The sequence below is a fragment of the Eleutherodactylus coqui genome, unplaced genomic scaffold, assembly GCF_035609145.1.
Source record: "Eleutherodactylus coqui strain aEleCoq1 unplaced genomic scaffold, aEleCoq1.hap1 HAP1_SCAFFOLD_53, whole genome shotgun sequence".
Lineage (NCBI taxonomy): Eukaryota > Metazoa > Chordata > Amphibia > Anura > Eleutherodactylidae > Eleutherodactylus > Eleutherodactylus coqui.
The window spans coordinates 807556-830920 of record NW_027101708.1 but is presented as its reverse complement, the minus strand read 5'-3'; the positions used below and the strand labels follow the sequence as shown (position 1 = coordinate 830920).

At 48.1% G+C, this 23365-nt stretch overlaps 1 pseudogene; it reads right to left on the bottom strand.

Moving 5' to 3' along the window:
• The window catches only part of LOC136590906 (mycocerosic acid synthase-like polyketide synthase), a 64001-nt pseudogene that overhangs the window by 12223 nt on the left and 28413 nt on the right, over positions 1-23365 (bottom strand).

The following is a 23365-nucleotide window of genomic DNA, read 5'->3' as shown; positions in this document are numbered from 1 at the left end:
CCAAGATCAGCCGGGGAGTCACCACCACCAGCCTCACCACCACCAGCATGCGCAGACATATGATGGCCAAGCACCCCACAAGGTGGGACGAAGGCCGTTCACCACCTCCGGTTTGCACCGCTGCCTCTCCCCCTGTGCCCCAACCTGCCACTGAGATACAACCCCCCTCTCAGGACACAGGCACTACCGTCTCCTAGCCTGCACCCACACCCTCAACTCCGCTGAACTCGGGCCCATCCACCAATGTCTCTCAGCGCACCGTCCAGCCGTCGCTAGCGCAAGTGTTGGAGCGCAAGCGCAAGTACGCCGCCACACACCCGCATGCTCAAGCGTTAAACGTACACATAGCCAAATTTATCAGCCTGGAGATGCTGCCGTATAGGGTTGTGGAAAAGGAGGCTTTCAAAGGTATGATGGCGGCGGCGGCCCCGCGCTACTCAGTTCCCAGTCACCACTACTTTTCCCGAAGTGCCGTCCCAGCCCTGCATGACCATGTCTCCCGCAACATTGTACGCGCCCTCACCAATGCGGTTACTGGCAAGGTCCACTTAACAACGGACACGTGGACAAGCACAGGCGGGCAGGGCCACTATATCTCCCTGACGGCACATTGGGTGAATTTAGTGGAGGCTGGGACAGAGTCAGAGCCTGGGACCGCTCACGTCCTACCCACCCCCAGAATTGCGGGCCCCAGCTCGGTGGTGGTATCTGCGGCGGTGTATGCTTCCTCCACTAAACCACCCTCCTCCTCCTCCGCAACCTCTGTCTCGCAATCAGGATGTGTCAGCAGCAGCACGTCGGCAGCAGTCGGTGTTGCGCGGCGTGGCAGCACAGCGGTGGGCAAGCGTCAGCAGGCCGTGCTGAAACTACTTAGCTTAGGAGATAAGAGGCACACGACCCACGAACTGCTGCAGGGTCTGACAGAGCAGACCGACCGCTGGCTTGCGCCGCTGAGCCTCCAACTGGGCATGGTCGTGTGTGACAACGGCCGTAACCTGGTGGCGGCTCTGTAGCTCGGCAGCCTCATGCATGTGCCATGCCTGGCCCACGTCTTTAATTTGGTGGTTCAGCGCTTTCTGAAAAGCTACCCACGCTTGTCAGACCTGCTCGAAAAGGTGCGCCGGCTCTGCGCACATTTCCGCAAGTCCCACACGGACGCTGCCACCCTGCGCACCCTGCAACATCTGTTTAATCTGCCAGAGCACCGACTGCTGTGCGACGTGCCCACACGGTGGAACTCTACGCTCCACATGTTGACCAGGCTCTATGAGCAGCGTAGAGCTATAGTGGAATACCAACTCCAACATGGGCGGCGCAGTGGGAGTCAGCCTCCTCAATTCTTTACAGAAGAGTGGGCCTGGTTGGCAGACATCTGCCAGGTCCTTGGAAACTTTGAGGAGTCTACCCAGATGGTGAGCGGGGATGCTGCAATCATTAGCATCACCATTCCTCTGCTATGCCTCTTGAGAAGTTCCCTGCAAAACATAAAGGCAGACGCTTTGCGCTCGGAAACAGAGCCGGGGGAAGACAGTATGTCGCTGGATAGTCAGAGCACCCTCCTGTCTATATCTCAGCGCGTTGAGGAGGAGGAGGAGCATGAGGAGGATGAGGAGGAGGGGGAAGAGACAGCTTGGCCCACTGCTGAGGGTACCCATGCTGCTTGCCTGTCATCCTTTCAGCGTGTATGGCCTGAGGAGGAGGAGGATCCTGAAAGTGATCTTCCTAGTGAGGACAGCCATGTGTTGCATACAGGTACCCTGGCACACATGGTGGACTTCATGTTAGGATGCCTTTCTCGTGACCCTCGCGTTACACGCATTCTGGCCACTACGGATTACTGGGTGTACACACTGCTCGACCCACGGTATAAGGAGAACCTTTCCACTGTGATACCCGAAGAGGAAAGGGGTTCGAGAGTAATGCTATACCACAGGACCCTGGCGGACAAGCTGATGGTAAAATTCCCATCCGACAGCGCTAGTGGCAGAAGGCGCAGTTCCGAGGGCCAGGTAGCAGGGGAGGCACGGAGATCAGGCAGCATGTACAGCACAGGCAGGGGAACACTCTCTAAGGCCTTTGACAGCTTTCTGGCTTCCCAGCAAGACTGTGTCACCACTCCCCAGTCAAGGCTGAGTCGGCGGGAGCACTGTAAAAGGATGGTGAGGGAGTACGTAGCCGATCGCACGACTGTCCTCCGTGACGCCTCTGTCCCGTACAACTACTGGGTGTCGAAGCTGGACACGTGGCCTGAACTCGCGCTGTATGCCCTGGAGGTGCTTGCTTGTCCTGCGGCTAGCGTCTTGTCAGAGAGGGTGTTTAGTGCGGCTGGGGGAATCATCACAGATCAGCATACCCGCCTGTCAACCAACAGTGCCGACAGGCTTACACTCATCAAGATGAACAAAGCCTGGATTTCCCCAGACTTCTCTTCTCCACCAGCGGACAGCAGCGATACCTAAGCAATACGTAGGCTGCACCCGCGGATGGAAGCATCGTTCTCTATCACCATCAAAAACGGGGACATTTTTTCTTCATCAATCTGTGTATAATATTTATCCTCCTTTTCCTAAAACCTCACGTAATCACGCCGAACGGGCAATTTTTCTTAGGCCCACAAGGCTCAGTCATATAATTTTTGTAAACAATTTTTATACGTTTCAATGCTCATTAAAGCGTTGAAACTTGCACCTGAACCAATTTTTATTTTAACTGGGCTGCCTCCAGGCCTAGTTACAAATTATGCCACATTAACCAAAGCGATTAATGGGTTTCACCTGCCCTCTTGATTGGGCATGGGCAATTTTTCTCAGGTACATTAGTACTGTTGGTACACCGATTTTTTGGGGCCCTCGCCTACAGTGTAATCCAATTAATTTTTAAACCACCTGCATTAAAGCTGACGTTACCTCAGCTGTGCTGGGCACTGCAATGGGATATATTTATGTACCGCCGGTGGGTTCCAGGGAGCCACCCATGCTGTGGGTGCACACGGAATTCCCATTGCGGAGTTGTACCTGCCTGTGACTATTTATAAAAAACCACGGTCTGACTGGGGCATGCAGACACCTTGACAGAATGAACAGTGTGTGGCACATAGGTTCCCCATTGCTATGCCCACGTGTGCAGCTCCTGATGGCGGTGGCACAGGATTATATTTCTCATTGCTTCTGTACAGCATTGTGGGCTATCGCCCCGCCCCTTTTAAAGAGGGTCGCTGCCTAGCCGTGCCAACCCTCTGCAGTGTGTGCCTGCCATTCCTCCTCATGGCAGACGCACTTATAAATAGACATGAGGGTGGTGTGGCATGAGGGCAGCTGAAGGCTGCGCAGGGACACTTTGGTGTGCGCTATGGACACTGGGTTGTGCGGGGGGGTGGGGGGGTTGGGCAGCATGTATCCCAGGAGAAGTGGCAGCGGAGTGTCATGCAGGCAGTGATTGTGCTTTGTTGGAGGTAGTGTGGTGCTTAGCTAAGGTATGCATTGCTAATGAGGGCTTTTCAGAAGTAAAAGTTGTTGGGAAGGGGGGGCCCACTCTTGCCGCTATTGTGGCTTAATAGTTGGACCTGGGAACTTGAGATGCAGCCCAACATGTAGCCCCTCGCCTGCCCTATCCGTTGCTGTGTCATTCCCATCACTTTCTTGAATTGCCCAGATTTTCACAAATGGAAACCTCAGCGAGCATCGGCGATATACAAAAATGCTCTAGTCGCCCATTGACTTCAATGGGGTTCGTTACTCGAAACGAACCCTCGAGCATCGCGATAATTTCGTCCCGAGTAACGAGCACCAGAGCATTTTGGTGCTCGCTCATCTCTCGTTCTAACATCTCAGTCACCAATTGTGTTCCCCAGTGTATTAAATATGGAGATACAATAAAACCCAAATTTTTAACATTTGCTACTCAAAATCAGTAATAAAGTACAGTAAATTGTTGGTGTATATGGTTATGACTTAGGTCTCACATAGCCAAGCAGCATGGGGGCACAAGCCACGTGGGGCTACCGAGCCTTTGGTTGGGGATTACTGCAGTATAGTATATGAGGATATTCTTATATTATACTTGCGATGTATATACCTTGTTGGATGGATTGGCAGGCGTAATGTAAAGCAACAAGAGAGGAAGAACAGGCGGTGTCGATGATCAGAGAAGGACCAGTCAGGTTGAAGCAATATGATATCCTATTGGCAGCCATACATAAGGCTGTACCAACTGCATTTAAACGATTAATGTTATCAGCGCAGTTATTGTAAATGCTGTATGCATCTCTGTTCATGATACCTGTAAAATGAAATATAGATAGAACTAATAGCTCCTATAGATTTAGTACAGCATCATTTGTAAGATACCAGAATCATCTGACCAAAAGATACAGGTTTACACCCAGACCATGGAATCCGGACCCCAAACTTTGTTTCCAGTGGTAGATAACTAGCATGGACAACTATACATGTAGCAAAATGAACCCTCTGTTACCCGGTCATTACTGGTCAGCCATCCATGTGCAGGACTATCCTGTAATACTACAGAGGAGATACCAATTTGGCCGCAGCTTTCCCCAGTACCATCAACTATTTGCATGGAGTGCCAAGAGCGGCCTTCAGGGTGAGAAGCTGTTCCCGAACTTTGGGTTCTGAAAGTATTGAGCATCTTGGCTCACCCCTTTTAAATGCAAACATTACAGTCTTAGGCCTCATTCAGGCGGTTGTAATGTGGCCACTATTTAGCTTTCATATTACAGCCACAAGATCTAAAACTCTCCAGGTTTAAGGGATCTAAATGTAACTCATCATACTCTACAGCATCCGCTACATGGGGCCCTAATCGTTTCCATTCTAGTATCTTAATAACCTCACCTATAAATACTCCAGTTTCACTTCCACTAATGCTTTCTGTAGGGTAGCCGCCATCTTCCAGGGCCCTGTATGTACATTCAAGCAGTAGTTTTTGCTGTGGATCCATATTCTCAGTTTCAAATTTGCGGATTCCAAAAAGTTTATGATCAAATTCATTAATTCTACAAAAATGATTAAAACATTAAAATGCTCTCAGTGATTAGATATTAAAGTGTATTTAAGCTCTAAATGTTTATCAAAGTACTGTTCATTTAATTACAACAGGAAGTTTTGGAAAGTGGTCAGTGACTAAAATAGACCCGACTGCACTCTATCATGCAATGTCCCAAAAGTCATACGACTGTCAAATAATGGGAAGATGTATAACCCAGAATACGACATTACACACATGTAGAATGGTTGGACATAAAAGTGACCCTTCAGTTTCAAATTTAGTCGCAGACGCGGAGGGGAAGCGGGGTATAGTACCTGAAGTTGTTCTTCCCTGCTATCCCTCTGATCCACCTTCATGCCTTCAGTCATCCAAGATGGTCAATACAATCTTCAGACTACCTAATCCTCACAGAGCATTGATATGTTACAACCACTAGTTCACTTACCTGCTTTTCTGATTGCCCAGAGCTGCTCATGTGATCAGTAGTAGCCAATCAAAGAGAATTGCATAATGTGCATTAGAAAGTTAGAAAATTGCTGCAGCCATCTTGGACAAGTAAAAAGTAGTAGAACTTGCAGATTGAGGGGCAGCAGAGAAGAACAACTACTGCAGGTAATACACTCCTCTGCCCCAGAAAAGAATTTTGCCCCAAAACCAAAGGGTCATTGTAATTCAGAGTTTCTAGTGCTATCATTTTGGGGTCATAAGACTTTTTTTGATCACTTTTTATAAACATTTTCTTGGAGACAGGCTGCTAAAACATCACATTTTATTTTCTGATCGCATTCACCATACAGGTTAAATATTACATTATTTTAATGGATCAGACTTTTACAGATATTGCGATAGCAAATATGCTTTAGTTTCTACTTTAGGTTAAAAATTGGAAAAGTGGTGTTTTAATCTTCTAGTATTTTTAAAATATTTAAAATTTAAGTTTTAATTTAATTTTGCAATATACGGTATTTCTACAGGCAGTATATTAACCCCTTAGTGACCAAACCTGTTTGCACCCTAATGACCAGGCCAAATTTTGGAAATCTGACGTGTCACTTTAAAATAGAATAGCTCTGTAAAGGTTTTGCATATCCAAGTGATTCTGACATTGTTTTTTACCACATGTTGTACTTCATTCAGGTGGTGAAAATAGTCATTTTGTCACATTTTCAATTGTTATATATCAAATACACTGTACACATTTTTGATAATATATACATTTTCATTTGTTTACTTTATTTTGGACGCATATTTGAAAAGCTTTTTTTTTTTAACCATTTAGGAGATGTACAAATTTAACATTGATTATCAACATTTTGAGGAACATTTTGTTTCCTGAACCAAGCCAAGATTGCAAAGGTTCATAGGAGTCAGAATGATAGATACCCCTACGAATGACCCCATTTTAAAACTACACCCCTTAATGTACTCACTGAGGGGTGTCATGAGCATTTTGACCCCATAGTTTTTTTCAGGAGTTAATTAGAGATGAGCGAACGTGTTCTTCCGAGCTTGATATTCGTGCGAATATTAGGGTGTTCGGGATGTTCATTATTCGTAACGAACACCATGCGGTGTTCTGGTTACTTTCACTTCCTTCCCTGAGACGTTAGCGCGCTTTTTTTGGCCAATTGAAAGAAAGGGAAGGCATTACAACTTCCCCCTGTGACATTCAAGCCCTATACCACCCCCCTGCTGTGAGTGGCTGGGAAGATCAGGTGTCACCCGAGTATAAAAATCGGCCCCTCCCGCGGTTCGGCTCAGATGCCTGGTGAGTTAGCTGAGGGACAGTGCTGTTTGTACGGGAGCTGCTGTAGGGAAAGAATTGGTAGTTAGTGTAGGCTTCAAGACCCCCCAAAGGTCCTGATAGCTGTGTGTTGGCTGCTGTTAGCAGTGCCATTTCTTTTTCTCAAAATCGGCTCTGCAGAGCGTTGCACCCGGCATTAGGGACAGAAGTGCTGCATAGGCAGGGAGAGTGTTAGGAGTGAGTGTAGCCTTCAAGAACCTCAACGGTCCTTTCTAGGGCCATATTTATCCGTGTGCAGTACTGTCCAGGCTGCTGTTAGCTGTGCTGCATTTTTTTTTGCTTCTCAAAATCGCCTCTGCAGAGCATTCCACCCTCCATTGATACTGCAGGGAAAGAATTGTATAGGCAGGGCCACAACACAGTTATTATTCATAGAATATATGCAGTGCTGCCTTTTGCTTGTAAAACAAGTGAAAATAATTCTATTTGTCCTGCCTCTGTCCGTCCTAACGCCGGTGGACACGTGTCGGCTGCGTCTGCAACCTGTAAAAATCATACGCACCCAGCTACGTTTTACTCCTGGCTTCGCCATTTGCTTTCCTTAATTGGGAAAAAAAATACCTGCTCTGCCACAGTTAATAACTCTGCTACCCTCACGTTCTGTGACACATTAGCAGGAAAACAGCACAGTTATTAAACTTCTCATGTTCATAGAATATACGCAGTGCTGTCTTTTGGTGCAAAAAAACGGAAAATAATTCTATTTGTCCTGCCTCTGTCCGTCCTAACGCCGGTGGACACGTGTCGGCTGCGTCTGCAACCTGTAAAAATCATACGCACCCAGCTACGTTTTACTCCTGGCTTCGCCATTTGCTTTCCTTAATTGGGAAAAAAAATACCTGCTCTGCCACAGTTAATAACTCTGCTACCCTCACGTTCTGTGACACATTAGCAGGAAAACAGCACAGTTATTAAACTTCTCATGTTCATAGAATATACGCAGTGCTGCCTTTTGGTGCAAAAAAACGGAAAATAATTCTATTTGTCCTGCCTCTGTCCGTCCTAACGCCGGTGGACACGTGTCGGCTGCGTCTGCAACCTGTAAAAATCATACGCACCCAGCTACGTTTTACTCCTGGCTTCGCCATTTGCTTTCCTTAATTGGGAAAAAAAATACCTGCTCTGCCACAGTTAATAACTCTGCTACCCTCACGTTCTGTGACACATTAGCAGGAAAACAGCACAGATATTAAACTTCTCATGTTCATAGAATATACGCAGTGCTGCCTTTTGGTGCAAAAAAACGGAAAATAATTCTATTTGTCCTGCCTCTGTCCGTCCTAACGCCGGTGGACACGTGTCGGCTGCGTCTGCAACCTGTAAAAATCATACGCACCCAGCTACGTTTTACTCCTGGCTTCGCCATTTGCTTTCCTTAATTGGGAAAAAAAATACCTGCTCTGCCACAGTTAATAACTCTGCTACCCTCACGTTCTGTGACACATTAGCAGGAAAACAGCACAGTTATTAAACTTCTCATGTTCATAGAATATACGCAGTGCTGCCTTTTGGTGCAAAAAAACGGAAAATAATTCTATTTGTCCTGCCTCTGTCCGTCCTAACGCCGGTGGACACGTGTCGGCTGCGTCTGCAACCTGTAAAAATCATACGCACCCAGCTACGTTTTACTCCTGGCTTCGCCATTTGCTTTCCCTAATTGGGAAAAAAAATACCTGCTCTGCCACAGTTAATAACTCTGCTACCCTCACGTTCTGTGACACATTAGCAGGAAAACAGCACAGTTATTAAACTTCTCATGTTCATAGAATATACGCAGTGCTGCCTTTTGGTGCAAAAAAACGGAAAATAATTCTATTTGTCCTGCCTCTGTCCGTCCTAACGCCGGTGGACACGTGTCGGCTGCGTCTGCAACCTGTAAAAATCATACGCACCCAGCTACGTTTTACTCCTGGCTTCGCCATTTGCTTTCCTTAATTGGGAAAAAAAATACCTGCTCTGCCACAGTTAATAACTCTGCTACCCTCACGTTCTGTGACACATTAGCAGGAAAACAGCACAGATATTAAACTTCTCATGTTCATAGAATATACGCAGTGCTGCCTTTTGGTGCAAAAAAACGGAAAATAATTCTATTTGTCCTGCCTCTGTCCGTCCTAACGCCGGTGGACACGTGTCGGCTGCGTCTGCAACCAGTAAAAATCATACGCACCCAGCTACGTTTTACTCCTGGCTTCGCCATTTGCTTTCCTTAATTGGGAAAAAAAATACCTGCTCTGCCACAGTTAATAACTCTGCTACCCTCACGTTCTGTGACACATTAGCAGGAAAACAGCACAGTTATTAAACTTCTCATGTTCATAGAATATACGCAGTGCTGCCTTTTGGTGCAAAAAAACGGAAAATAATTCTATTTGTCCTGCCTCTGTCCGTCCTAACGCCGGTGGACACGTGTCGGCTGCGTCTGCAACCTGTAAAAATCATACGCACCCAGCTACGTTTTACTTCTGGCTTCGCCATTTGCTTTCCTTAATTGGGAAAAAAAATACCTGCTCTGCCACAGTTAATAACTCTGCTACCCTCACGTTCTGTGACACATTAGCAGGAAAACAGCACAGTAATTAAACTTCTCATGTTCATAGAATATACGCAGTGCTGCCTTTTGGTGCAAAAAAAGGGAAAATAATTCTATTTGTCCTGCCTCTGTCCGTCCTAACGCCGGTGGACACGTGTCGGCTGCGTCTGCAACCTGTAAAAATCATACGCACCCAGCTACGTTTTACTCCTGGCTTCGCCATTTGCTTTCCTTAATTGGGAAAAAAATACCTGCTCTGCCACAGTTAATAACTCTGCTACCCTCACGTTCTGTGACACATTAGCAGGAAAACAGCACAGTTATTAAACTTCTCATGTTCATAGAATATACGCAGTGCTGCCTTTTGGTGCAAAAAAACGGAAAATAATTCTATTTGTCCTGCCTCTGTCCGTCCTAACGCCGGTGGACACGTGTCGGCTGCGTCTGCAACCTGTAAAAATCATACGCACCCAGCTACGTTTTACTCCTGGCTTCGCCATTTGCTTTCCCTAATTGGGAAAAAAAATACCTGCTCTGCCACAGTTAATAACTCTGCTACCCTCACGTTCTGTGACACATTAGCAGGAAAACAGCACAGTTATTAAACTTCTCATGTTCATAGAATATACGCAGTGCTGTCTTTTGGTGCAAAAAAACGGAAAATAATTCTATTTGTCCTGCCTCTGTCCGTCCTAACGCCGGTGGACACGTGTCGGCTGCGTCTGCAACCTGTAAAAATCATACGCACCCAGCTACGTTTTACTCCTGGCTTCGCCATTTGCTTTCCTTAATTGGGAAAAAAAATACCTGCTCTGCCACAGTTAATAACTCTGCTACCCTCACGTTCTGTGACACATTAGCAGGAAAACAGCACAGTTATTAAACTTCTCATGTTCATAGAATATACGCAGTGCTGCCTTTTGGTGCAAAAAAACGGAAAATAATTCTATTTGTCCTGCCTCTGTCCGTCCTAACGCCGGTGGACACGTGTCGGCTGCGTCTGCAACCTGTAAAAATCATACGCACCCAGCTACGTTTTACTCCTGGCTTCGCCATTTGCTTTCCTTAATTGGGAAAAAAAATACCTGCTCTGCCACAGTTAATAACTCTGCTACCCTCACGTTCTGTGACACATTAGCAGGAAAACAGCACAGATATTAAACTTCTCATGTTCATAGAATATACGCAGTGCTGCCTTTTGGTGCAAAAAAACGGAAAATAATTCTATTTGTCCTGCCTCTGTCCGTCCTAACGCCGGTGGACACGTGTCGGCTGCGTCTGCAACCTGTAAAAATCATACGCACCCAGCTACGTTTTACTCCTGGCTTCGCCATTTGCTTTCCTTAATTGGGAAAAAAAATACCTGCTCTGCCACAGTTAATAACTCTGCTACCCTCACGTTCTGTGACACATTAGCAGGAAAACAGCACAGTTATTAAACTTCTCATGTTCATAGAATATACGCAGTGCTGCCTTTTGGTGCAAAAAAACGGAAAATAATTCTATTTGTCCTGCCTCTGTCCGTCCTAACGCCGGTGGACACGTGTCGGCTGCGTCTGCAACCTGTAAAAATCATACGCACCCAGCTACGTTTTACTCCTGGCTTCGCCATTTGCTTTCCCTAATTGGGAAAAAAAATACCTGCTCTGCCACAGTTAATAACTCTGCTACCCTCACGTTCTGTGACACATTAGCAGGAAAACAGCACAGTTATTAAACTTCTCATGTTCATAGAATATACGCAGTGCTGCCTTTTGGTGCAAAAAAACGGAAAATAATTCTATTTGTCCTGCCTCTGTCCGTCCTAACGCCGGTGGACACGTGTCGGCTGCGTCTGCAACCTGTAAAAATCATACGCACCCAGCTACGTTTTACTCCTGGCTTCGCCATTTGCTTTCCTTAATTGGGAAAAAAAATACCTGCTCTGCCACAGTTAATAACTCTGCTACCCTCACGTTCTGTGACACATTAGCAGGAAAACAGCACAGATATTAAACTTCTCATGTTCATAGAATATACGCAGTGCTGCCTTTTGGTGCAAAAAAACGGAAAATAATTCTATTTGTCCTGCCTCTGTCCGTCCTAACGCCGGTGGACACGTGTCGGCTGCGTCTGCAACCAGTAAAAATCATACGCACCCAGCTACGTTTTACTCCTGGCTTCGCCATTTGCTTTCCTTAATTGGGAAAAAAAATACCTGCTCTGCCACAGTTAATAACTCTGCTACCCTCACGTTCTGTGACACATTAGCAGGAAAACAGCACAGTTATTAAACTTCTCATGTTCATAGAATATACGCAGTGCTGCCTTTTGGTGCAAAAAAACGGAAAATAATTCTATTTGTCCTGCCTCTGTCCGTCCTAACGCCGGTGGACACGTGTCGGCTGCGTCTGCAACCTGTAAAAATCATACGCACCCAGCTACGTTTTACTTCTGGCTTCGCCATTTGCTTTCCTTAATTGGGAAAAAAAATACCTGCTCTGCCACAGTTAATAACTCTGCTACCCTCACGTTCTGTGACACATTAGCAGGAAAACAGCACAGTAATTAAACTTCTCATGTTCATAGAATATACGCAGTGCTGCCTTTTGGTGCAAAAAAAGGGAAAATAATTCTATTTGTCCTGCCTCTGTCCGTCCTAACGCCGGTGGACACGTGTCGGCTGCGTCTGCAACCTGTAAAAATCATACGCACCCAGCTACGTTTTACTCCTGGCTTCGCCATTTGCTTTCCTTAATTGGGAAAAAAATACCTGCTCTGCCACAGTTAATAACTCTGCTACCCTCACGTTCTGTGACACATTAGCAGGAAAACAGCACAGTTATTAAACTTCTCATGTTCATAGAATATACGCAGTGCTGCCTTTTGGTGCAAAAAAACGGAAAATAATTCTATTTGTCCTGCCTCTGTCCGTCCTAACGCCGGTGGACACGTGTCGGCTGCGTCTGCAACCTGTAAAAATCATACGCACCCAGCTACGTTTTACTCCTGGCTTCGCCATTTGCTTTCCTTAATTGGGAAAAAAAATACCTGCTCTGCCACAGTTAATAACTCTGCTACCCTCACGTTCTGTGACACATTAGCAGGAAAACAGCACAGTTATTAAACTTAGATTATTCATTCACTAGAGGCAGTGGGGCCTTTCGTTTTCAAAAAAGGGAAAAAATTATATTTGGCCTGCAGTCTTGCGCCAATTTATTAGCTGCCTGTGAAATCAAATCACTGGTAATACAGCATGCTGAGAGGTAGGGGTAGGCCTAGAGGACGTGGACGCGGCCGAGGACGCGGAGGGCCAAGTCAGGGTGTGGGCACAGGCCAAGCTCCTGATCCAGGTGTGTCGCAGCCGACTGCTGCGCGATTAGGAGAGAGGCACGTTTCTGGTGTCCCCACATTCATCGACCAATTAATGGGTCCACGCGGGAGACGGTTATTAGAAAATGAGCAGTGTGAGCAGGTCCTGTCCTGGATGGCAGAAAGTGCTTCGAGCAACCTATCGTCTACCCGCAGTTCTGCGCCGTCCACTGCTGCCAATCCGAATCCTCTGTCTGCTGCTCCTCCTTCCTCCCAGCCTCCTCACTCCACTACAATAACACCTGCTCAGGAGCGGGAACACTCCCAGGAACTGTTCTCGGGCCCCTGCTTAGATTGGGCAGCAGCGGTTCCTCTCTCACCAGAGGAGTTTATCGTCACTGATGCCCAACCATTCGAAAGTTCCCGGGGTCCGGGGGAAGAGGCTGGGGACTTCCGCCAACTGTCTCAACAACTTTCTGTGGGTGAGGAGGACGATGACGATCAGACACAGTTGTCTTGCAGTGAGGTAGTAGTAAGGGCAGTAAGTCCGAGGGAGCAGCGCACAGAGGATTCGAAGGAAGAGCAGCAGGACGATGAGGTGACTGACCCCACCTGGTGTGCAACGCTTACTCAGGAGGACAGGTCTTCAGAGGGGGAGTCAAGGGCATCAGCAGGGCAGGTTGCAAGAGGCAGTGCGGTGGCCAGGGGTAGAGGCAGGGCCAGACCGAATAATCCACCAAGTGTTTCCCAAAGCGCCCCCTCGCGCCATGCCACCCTGCAGAGGCCGAGGTGCTCTAAGGTCTGGCAGTTTTTCACAGACGCCTGACGACCGACGAACAGTGGTGTGCAATCATTGTCGCGCAAAGCTCAGCCGGGGAGCCAACACCAACAGCCTCACCACCACCACCATGCGCAGACATATGATGGCCAAGCACCCCGCAAGGTGGGACGAAGGCCGTTCAGCGCCTTCGGTTTGCACCACTGCCTCTCCCCCTGTGCCCCAACCTGCCACTGAGATGCAACCCCCCTCTCAGGACACAGGCACTACCGTCTCCTGGCCTGCACCCACACCCTCACCTCCGCTGTCCTCGGCCCCATCCAGCAGTGTAGTTCAGCGCACCGTCCAGCCGTCGCTTGCGCAACTGTTGGAGCGCAAGCGCAAGTACGCCGCCACGCACCCGCACGCTCAAACGTTAACCGTCCGCATAGCAAAATTCATCAGCCTTGAGATGCTGCCGTATAGGGTTGTGGAAACGGAGTCCTTCAAAAGTATCATGGAGGCGGCGGCCCCGCGCTACTCAGTTCCCAGTCGCCACTACTTTTCCCGATGTGCCGTCCCAGCCCTGCACGACCATTTCTCCCGCAACATTGTACGCGCCCTCACCAACGCGGTTACTGCCACGGTCCACTTAACTACGGACACGTGGACAAGCACAGGCGGGCAGGGCCACTACATCTCCCTGACGGCACATTGGGTGAATTTAGTGGAGGCTGGGACAGAGTCAGAGCCTGGGACCGCTCACGTCCTACCCACCCCCAGAATTGCAGGCCCCAGCTCGGTGGTAGTATCTGCGGAGGTGTATGCTTCCTCCACTAAAGCACCCTCCTCCTCCTCCTCCTCCTCCTCCTCTGTCTCGCAATCAAGATGTGTTAGCAGCAGCATGTCGCCAGCAGTCGGTGTCGCGCGGTGTGGCAGCACAGCGGTGGGCAAGCGTCAGCAGGCCGTGCTGAAACTACTCAGCTTAGGCGATAAGAGGCACACGGCCCACGAACTGCTGCAGGGTCTGACACAGCAGACCGACCGCTGGCTTGCGCCGCTGAGCCTCCAACCGGGCATGGTCGTGTGTGACAACGGCCGTAACCTGGTGGCGGCTCTGCAGCTCGGCAGCCTCACGCACGTGCCATGCCTGGCCCACGTCTTTAATTTGGTGGTTCAGCGCTTTCTGAAAAGCTACCCACGATTGTCAGACCTGCTCGTAAAGGCGCGCCGGCTCTGCGCACATTTCCGCAAGTCCCACACGGACGCTGCCACCCTGCGCACCCTGCAACATCACTTTAAGCTGCCAGTGCACCGACTGCTGTGCGACGTGCCCACACGGTGGAACTCTACGCTCCACATGTTGGCGAGGCTCTATGAACAACGTAGAGCTATAGTCGAATACCAACTCCAACATGGGCGGCGCAGTGGGAGTCAGCCTCCTCAATTCCTTTCAGAAGAGTGGGCCTGGTTGGCAGACATCTGCCATGTCCTTGGTAATTTTGAGGAGTCTACCCAGGTGGTGAGTGGCGATGCTACAATCATTAGCGTCACCATTCCTCTGCTATGCATCTTGAGAAATTCCCTGCAAACCATAAAGGCAGCTGCTTTGCGCTCGGAAACGGGGGCGGGGGAAGACAGTATGCCGCTGGATAGTCAGGGCACCCTCCTGTCTATTTCTCAGCGCGTACAGGAGGAGGAGGAGGAGCATGAGGAGGAGGAGGAGGAGGGGGAAGAGACAGCTTGGGCCGCTGCTGACGGTACACCGGCTGATTGCCTGTCATCCTTTCGGCGTGTATGGTCTGAGGAGGAGGAGGAGGAGGAGGATCCTGAAAGTGATCTTCCTAGTGAAGACAGCCATGTGTTGCGTACAGGTACCCTGGCACACATGGCTGACTTCATGTTAGGATGCCTTTCTCGTGACCCTCGCGTTGCACGCATTCTGGCCACTACGGATTACTGGGTGTACACACTGCTCGATCCACGGTATAAGGAGAACCTGCCCACTCTGATTCCCGAAGAGGAAAGGGGTTCGAGAGTGTTGCTATACCACAGGACCCTTGCGGACAAGCTGATGGTAAAATTCCCAGCCGACAGCGCTAGTGGCAGAAGGCGCAGTACCGAGGGCAAGGTAGCAGGGGATGTGCGTAGATCGAGCAGCATGTACATCCCAGGCAGTGCAACAGTCTTTAAGGGCCTGGCCAGCTTTATGGCTCCCCACCAAGACTGTGTCACCGCTCCCCAGTCACGGCTGAGTCGGCGGGAGCACTGTAAAAGGATGGTGAGGGAGTACGTAGCGGATCGCACGACCGTCCTTGGTGACGCCTCTGCCCCCTACAACTACTGGGTGTCGAAGCTGGACACGTGGTCTGAACTAGCGCTGTATGCCCTGGAGGTGCTTGCTTGTCCTGCGGCTAGCGTCTTGTCGGAGAGGGTGTTTAGTGTGGCTGGGGGAATCACCACAGATAAGCGTAGCCACTTGTCAACCGACAGTGCCGACAGGCTAACACTCATCAAGATGAACAAAGGCTGGATTTCCCTAGACTTCTGTTCTCCACCAGCGGACAGCAGCGATACGTAAGCAATACGTAGGCTGCACCCGCGGATGGAAGCTACGTTCTCTCTCACCATCCAAAACGGGGACATTTCTGCTTCATCAATCTGTGTCTAATATTCCTCCTCCTCCTCCTCCCGTTCCTCCTCCTGAAACCCTACGTAATCACGCTGAACGGGCAATTTTTCTTAGGGCCACAAGGCTCACTCAAATAATTTTTCTGAACAATTTTTATAAGTTTCAATGCGCTTAAAAGCATTGGAACTTTAACTTGAACCAATTTTTCGTTACACTGGGCTGCCTCCAGGCCTAGTTACCACTTAAGCCACATTAACCAAAGCGATTAATGGGTTTCACCTGCCCTCTTGGCTGGCCATGGCCAATTTTTGGGATGTACATTAGTACTGTTGATACAGCAATTTTTGTGGGCCCTCGCCTACAGTGTAATCAAATTAATTTTTAGCCCACCTGCATTACAGCTGACGTTACCTCAGCTGTGTTGGGCAATGCAATGGGATATTTTTGTGTACCGCCGGTGGGTTCCAGGGAGCCACCCATGCTGTAGGTGTACACGGAGTTTTTAACACATCTGTACACTTGTAAAGAACCCCAGTCTGACTGGGGCATGCAGTGTGGGCCGAAGCCCACCTGTATTACACACAACATTACTACCTCAGCTGTGTTGGGCAATGCAATGGGATATTTCTATGTACCGCCGGTGGCTTCCTGGCACCCCCCCATGCTGTCGGTCCACAGGGACTTCACAATAGGGAGTTGTACCTGCCTGTGTCTATGAATTAAAAAGCCCGGTCTAACTGGGGCATGCAGACACCTTGACAGAATGAATAGTGTGTGGCACATAGGTTCCCCATTGCTATGCCCACGTGTGCAGCTCCTGATGGCGGTGGCACAGGATTCTATTTCTCATTGCTTCTGTACAGCATTGTGGGCTATCGACCCGCCCCTTTTAAAGAGGGTCGCTGCCTAGCCGTGCCAACCCTCTGCAGTGTGTGCCTGCGGTTCCTCCTCATGGCAGACGCACTTCTAAATAGACATGAGGCTGGTGTGGCATGAGGGCAGCTGAAGGCTGCGCAGGGACAGTTTGGTGTGTGCTGTGGGGGGGAGGGGGGGCGGTTGGTCAGCATGTAACCCAGGAGAAGTGGCAGCAGAGTGTCATCCAGGCAGTGATTGTGCTTTGTTGTAGCTAGTGTGGTGCTTAGCAAAGGTATGCCATGCTAATGAGGGCTTTTCAGAAGTAAAAGTTGTTGGGAGGGGGGGGGGGCCCACTCTTGCCGGTATTGTGGCTTAATAGTGGGACCTGTGAACTTGAGATGCAGCCCAACATGTAGCCCCTCGCCTACCCTATCCATTTCTGTGTCATTCCCATCACTTTGGTGAATTGCCCAGATTTTCACACATGAAAACCTTAGCGAGCATCGGCGAAATACAAAAATGCTCTGGTCGCCCATTGACTTCAATGGGGTTCGTTGTTCGAAACGAACCCTCGAGCATCGCGGGAAGTTCGTTCCGAATAACGAGCACCCGAACATTTTGGTGTTCGCTCATCTCTAGAGTTAATGCAATTTAGAGGAGAAAAAATAAAATTTCATATTTTTGCAAATATGTCATTTTAAAGTCAGTTTTTTTCTATAGTGCACATGCAAATGAGAATTTACAGCCCAAAATGGATCCCCTGTTTGTCCAATGTTCAGAAACATACCTATTGGGGCCCTAATATTATGTCTGTATGCACAATGGGGCCCAAACCGAAAGGATCAGCCAGTGGCTTTCAGAACAGACATTTTGCTTGAAGGTGATTTAGGCCCCATTGCCCAGTTGTAGAGCTCTTGAGTCACTAAAATGATGGAGAACCCCCACAAATTACCCCATTTTGAAAACTAGACCCCTTAAAGACTTTATCTAGGGGTTTACTGTGTATTTTGACCCAACAGTATTTGAATGAATTTAAGCAAAGTAGGAGGTAAAAAATTACCATTTTCATTTTTTTGGCTATTGTGTCATTTTAAAAACAGTTTTTTTGTATAGCGTACATAGGAATAATGACTTGCACCCCAAAATGGATACCCCTGTTTGTCCTGTGTTCAGAAACATACCCATTGTGGCCGTAATCTACTTACAGGACACATGGCTAGGCCTATAATGGAGGTAACAGTCGTTGGATTTCAAGGCACAACTGAATAAATTCCAGGCCCCATTGCCCACTTGTAGAGCCATTGAGCGGCCAAAACAATAAAGAACTCCCACAAATGACCCCATTTTAAAAACTATACCCCTTAACAAATTCATCTAGGGGTTTAATTGGTATTATGACCCCACAGTTTTTGAATGAATCTAAGCAAAGCAGAAGGAAATAATTACAGATTTTTTTTTGTACAGCGTACATAGTAATGAAGACTTGCACCCCAAAATGGATATCCCCCATTTGCCCCATGTTCATAAATATATCCCTTGTGGCCCCAATCTACTTACAGGACACATGGTTAGGCCTATAATGGAGGGAACACCCATTGGATTTCAGGCCACAACTGAATAAATTCCAGGCCCCATTGCTGACTTGTGCAGAAAAAAATGGACTCCCTAAAAATAATCCTCCATCCCCATTTTTTGGCATTCCCCAAGTCTTTGATAAAAGTAATGATATGGTATGGGATAATTACGGACGCTGGTTAGAATGGGCACATGGGGCAATAAAATCTGCTGTTCCTCCTCCTCTCATGTGTTTTTAGCCCCAGTGGCCGGAATGGAGTGTAAAGTGGCGCTCTGTGAGGCTTCGTAAGCTTGCTGAGGTGCGGCGTACTCACACAGGCGATCATTTGTTTATATTTCCTGTGCCGATGCTTAGCCATGTGGACGAGGAGGAAAAAGAGGGGTGGAGCAAAACCTGTACAGTTGTGTTTGTTGTGAACAATGATACTATAAAAGTCGGGAATAGAGTGAAGTGGTAACTTCAATAATGGAGGTCCTGCCTTACCAGATGACGCACCACCTGGGTGGGCGTGATAGCGTAAGAGAATAGAACTAAAAAACTGGCAATGGGGAAGGCGCAACACTACAGGTTAAAGCAAATAGGTAGTGGCCAAAGGTTTGGGAAACTTCTCCTTTTATTTAATAAAGTATGTGATCAGCTTATGCTGAACATATCTGCGACCATAGAGCACAATGGGCTCTATGTCATGGATATCCACAGTAAAATAGAACATGCTGCATTCAGTTTTCTGCAAGCGGATTACGCAGTTCTGACACGCGGAATTGTGTAATTCAATGCATTTGATTGATCCGCGGATTACCGCAGATCAAACGCATGCAGAAGCCGCAATTTATATCCAGTCATGTGAGACCGGCCTAATGTAGATTGCTACCTTTTTATCACATGACCGGGGACTGCTCCGGGCACTCTGCGACTGTTGGTCGCCAGGGGCAAGGAGATTTTAAATTTTCCAGGCTCCCCCGATTTCTGCACATGTGTCCGGCATGTGCAGAAGCCAGGGAAGGTCAGCGGAGGAGGATCGCATTGGGGTTCAAAAGTGAAGGCCTCTAGGAAGAAGTTTCATCTCCTCGCACCGATCACATCGGAGAGGTGAAATGAAACTTCAACTTTTTCTTTAAACTTTTACGTGATCACCATTATCCATTGGTTAAAGACAATCACCAATAACCGCATACCGTAGCCCCCCATGACATCTCAGCTACCTTAGGTTCCTTAAATTTCCCCGGCAATCCTTGACTTTTTTGAATGCATCCGCTATTATGCTGATGGGTGTATGCACTGAAGCCAGGTTAAGTTCCTTGGATATAGATCCCATCTGGCGATAAATCCGGGGACCTTAGTTATGTAATTTCATCTCCCCTCACAGATACGTTCCGTAAGGGGAGATGAAACTAAGTTTAAAAAGAAAAAAGGTTAAAAAGTTAAACTTTTCCATGTGACTGGGAACCGCATACAGCGGTCCTAGGTGACATCTCCCTGCACTCGGCTATCTTTGACAGCCGGGTGCAGTGGAATTTTAAATTTTCCGGGTCCCCCGTGCTTCTGCGCATGCGCACCACATCAGCTCTTGTGCAGAAGCCCCTAGCAAGTCCCAATCTCCAACGGACATCATGGGGGACCGGGGTGAGTATTTTCACTTCCCCTCATGGATCCGATCGATGAGGGGAGGTGAAACCTTAACTTTTTTTCACTTTTCTTTTTACAGTTTTCCGTCACCGCCATTGTCCATTGGTCACCGCGGTCCCCGTGACATCTCCTGCCTGAAGGTAGCCAGGAGATTTTAAATTTCCCGCCACTCCAAGCCTTCTGCGCATGCAGCTGACATAATGCTGCCTGGCACGCATGCGCAGAAGGATGGCATCTAGTTCTGGAGGACCAGATCAGCGGGGGGCAGCATGGAGGAAGGCGGTGAGTACTCTCAGCTGCCCCCATGGATCCGATCCACGAGGGCAGCTGAATCTTCAACCTTTTAAAAAACTTTTTTGCACTTTAATGCGATCGGCGGTTCCGTATAGAATCCTGTGGCAAATCGCTCTATATTTGCTGTAACTGAGGCTCTAGATCGTGCAGACGCATAGGCTATTGAAATTGGCATCTCAGATGGTTTCATACCTGTTCTATTGGCAACAAATCTGGCAACTGAGCAGGTTGTGGAAGTGTGACAATGTTGTAGAGGCTTCCTGTGACCCCCTTATGTGTGCAGCTAAGCTTAATCCTGCTGCCTCTTGGAAGCCGCCATGAGATTAAACACATGTGGCTGCAGGATGTCATGAGCATATCGCTGAGCTGTCCTTCGTACCACTGCTAAGAGTGATCGACTGTATGCAGTGGTCCACCAGACCATCATAGCAGCAGTGGGGGGCAGTGTGCTGCTCCACAGCAAAGGCAAGATTAAGTTGCTCACCCAGAGGTCTCCAGACACAAACATGCCCATCATCAGTGTAAAATAAACCTGGATTTGTCGCTGAAGACAACCCAGTGCCACTACGTAGCGTCCAGTTTCACTGCCCATAATACCACTCCAAATTGAAGCAACGGTTGGGGGTGTCAAAGGTCGTACACGTAATGGGAGCCATGAGACAAAATTTCCATCAGCCAAGCAGCTGGAAATAGTTCTGACAGAAACGATGATGCCACCTGTCCCTGGATGAAAACGAAACAGTTGGAGCTGATGGTGCTTGTTGGATGATCAGATGCTCCTCTTTACTAGTGGTCTGTCGGGGTGTCCTGAGCCCAGATGCTTTGTGTGCCCTCACACACCCACTGGTCCCAACAGCTCCTAACAGTCTGGTCAGAGGCTCCTCTCTACTGGTTGTCCGTATGGGGCGTCCTGAGCCGGTCGCGTTGTATGCCCCCATCCACTGGTCCCAACACCTCCTAACAGTCTTGTCAGACACTCCTCTCTACTTGTGCTCTGTAGGGGGCATCCTGAGCCCAATCACCTTATGTGCTCTTATCCACTGGTCCCAACACCTCCTAACAGTCTGGTCAGATGCTCCTCTCTACTGCTGGTCAGTCGGGGAGTCCTGAGCACCAATCAGGCCCACCCCAATGCCCCGCTGCCGGCGGTAAAGAAGAGACACCACACACGGAGGTCTGGTATAGTTCCTCACACGGGGACATGACTGCGCCCTTTATTACAGATTACATGGGATCCTATACCCTTTGGTCTCATCACTAGGAATGGGTGATGGTCTCATTGGCTCAAATTCACCGCATAACCATATATGTAAAGTCCGGATTTCCGGCTGAGGCACTGATAGTCATATACGTAGTTAAACAGTCGTTATCTTGATACGGCGCCTCTGGGAAGACAGCCAAGCACGCGGCCTTCGTGTTCAGTTCTGTATCATCTCTGAATTTCTGGACACATCTCTCTCAGCCTTGCAAACTTTTGGAATATCTGATGTAAGGCGACATATAAGTTTTTCTCATTTTAACTTTGGATAGAACTTGCATACTGGTATAAAAGCATAAAAAACATATGGCAATATATACACATACCCTCACAAACCCCCCTAAAAACTTATATGGAGATCAAGCACCAGACCTTGCACTCTCCCTCGGTCGCCTCTCCCTTGCATCAGGGTTTTCCCACTGCCCGTAAGGCCCTACTCCTAGGAGGGGGGAATCCCTATCTCACCTCAGAAGGAGGCCATGGATTCCCTGGGCTCATTTCCGGGCATCCATACCCTCTATCTGTACAAGTTAACACCCCACAGGGTGCGCCCTCGCCGGAACCTAAGGTCTTCTGCGCTATCCCTAGGCAAATGGGAATTCCACTGACAATCCATCTTAGGGGATCGGGGCAGGCGCAGTACTAGTACATTTCTCCATTCTTCTGGTAACGTACGTGGTTGGCACTATTGGAAATGGCTCTTCATCTTTTTCAAACAAGGGAAACGGTGTCACATTGTCCAGTCCCTTACTCATACTCTTTTTGATCAAAGGGATTATACACGTACAGGAAGTTACATACCCCACCTCTTTCTGCTAAAATCATATCCAGGGCCACTCTATTTTGGAACGCCATGGATGCAGTGGGCCCTAACTGGTCAGCTAACCCTTGCAAAGTATCCCTGGTGTAGTTTACAAACCTCTGCTGATTGTAATAGATATAATTCATCCAATCTACATTATTATTAACAGTGACAATAGCAAATAAGGATTCAAAACCTGCTTTAACCTGATCTCTAGAATTAAATTCATCTGCCACCCCCCTTGGCACTCCTATTGCATCTATGTATACATATGGATCAAAGTTACCACCTGGAGCGTCAACTTCTCTCTTAGCACGATGCGGTGTTGGGTTCTCACCCTCAGGGTGGTCTTATTGCACACTTGATTGTATTAATTTGTTCTGGTCCCTGAAACAGGGGACTAGTGTACAGTAGTTACAGGTGTACGTGGCTACTTGTGTGTGTTAGAGGAATTGTACCACATTATAGCATGTAAAGGATATGCAGGATCATGAGTTTTTTCAGTGCGAAGTGTGGATCCAAGTGGACTTTCTTTCGAGCTTGACTGCAGTTGGGGTGGTGAACAGCATCTGGTAGGGACCTTCAAACCGGGTTTCATTCTCAAACTTTTTTTCACATAGACCCTATCACCTGGTTTCAGATTGTGGCTCTTGTCTGTAGGACCTGGGATAAAAGCAGAGACTGCAGAATGCGTTATTGACAACTCCTTGGAGAAGCCTATGACAAAATTAACAAGAAAATCATTCCCCAAACTCAGCTACTGTGGCATGTACCCTCCAGAGAAAAAAAAAAACTATTAGAAGACCCTCAATTAAAAATTTGCCCATTTTCCTCCATTGTCTTTTGTATCTACTTTCCCACTACTCTGTGGATGGTAGGGTGTGTGAAAGGCCTTGGATATACCCAAGGCAGACATGATGTGTTGCATTA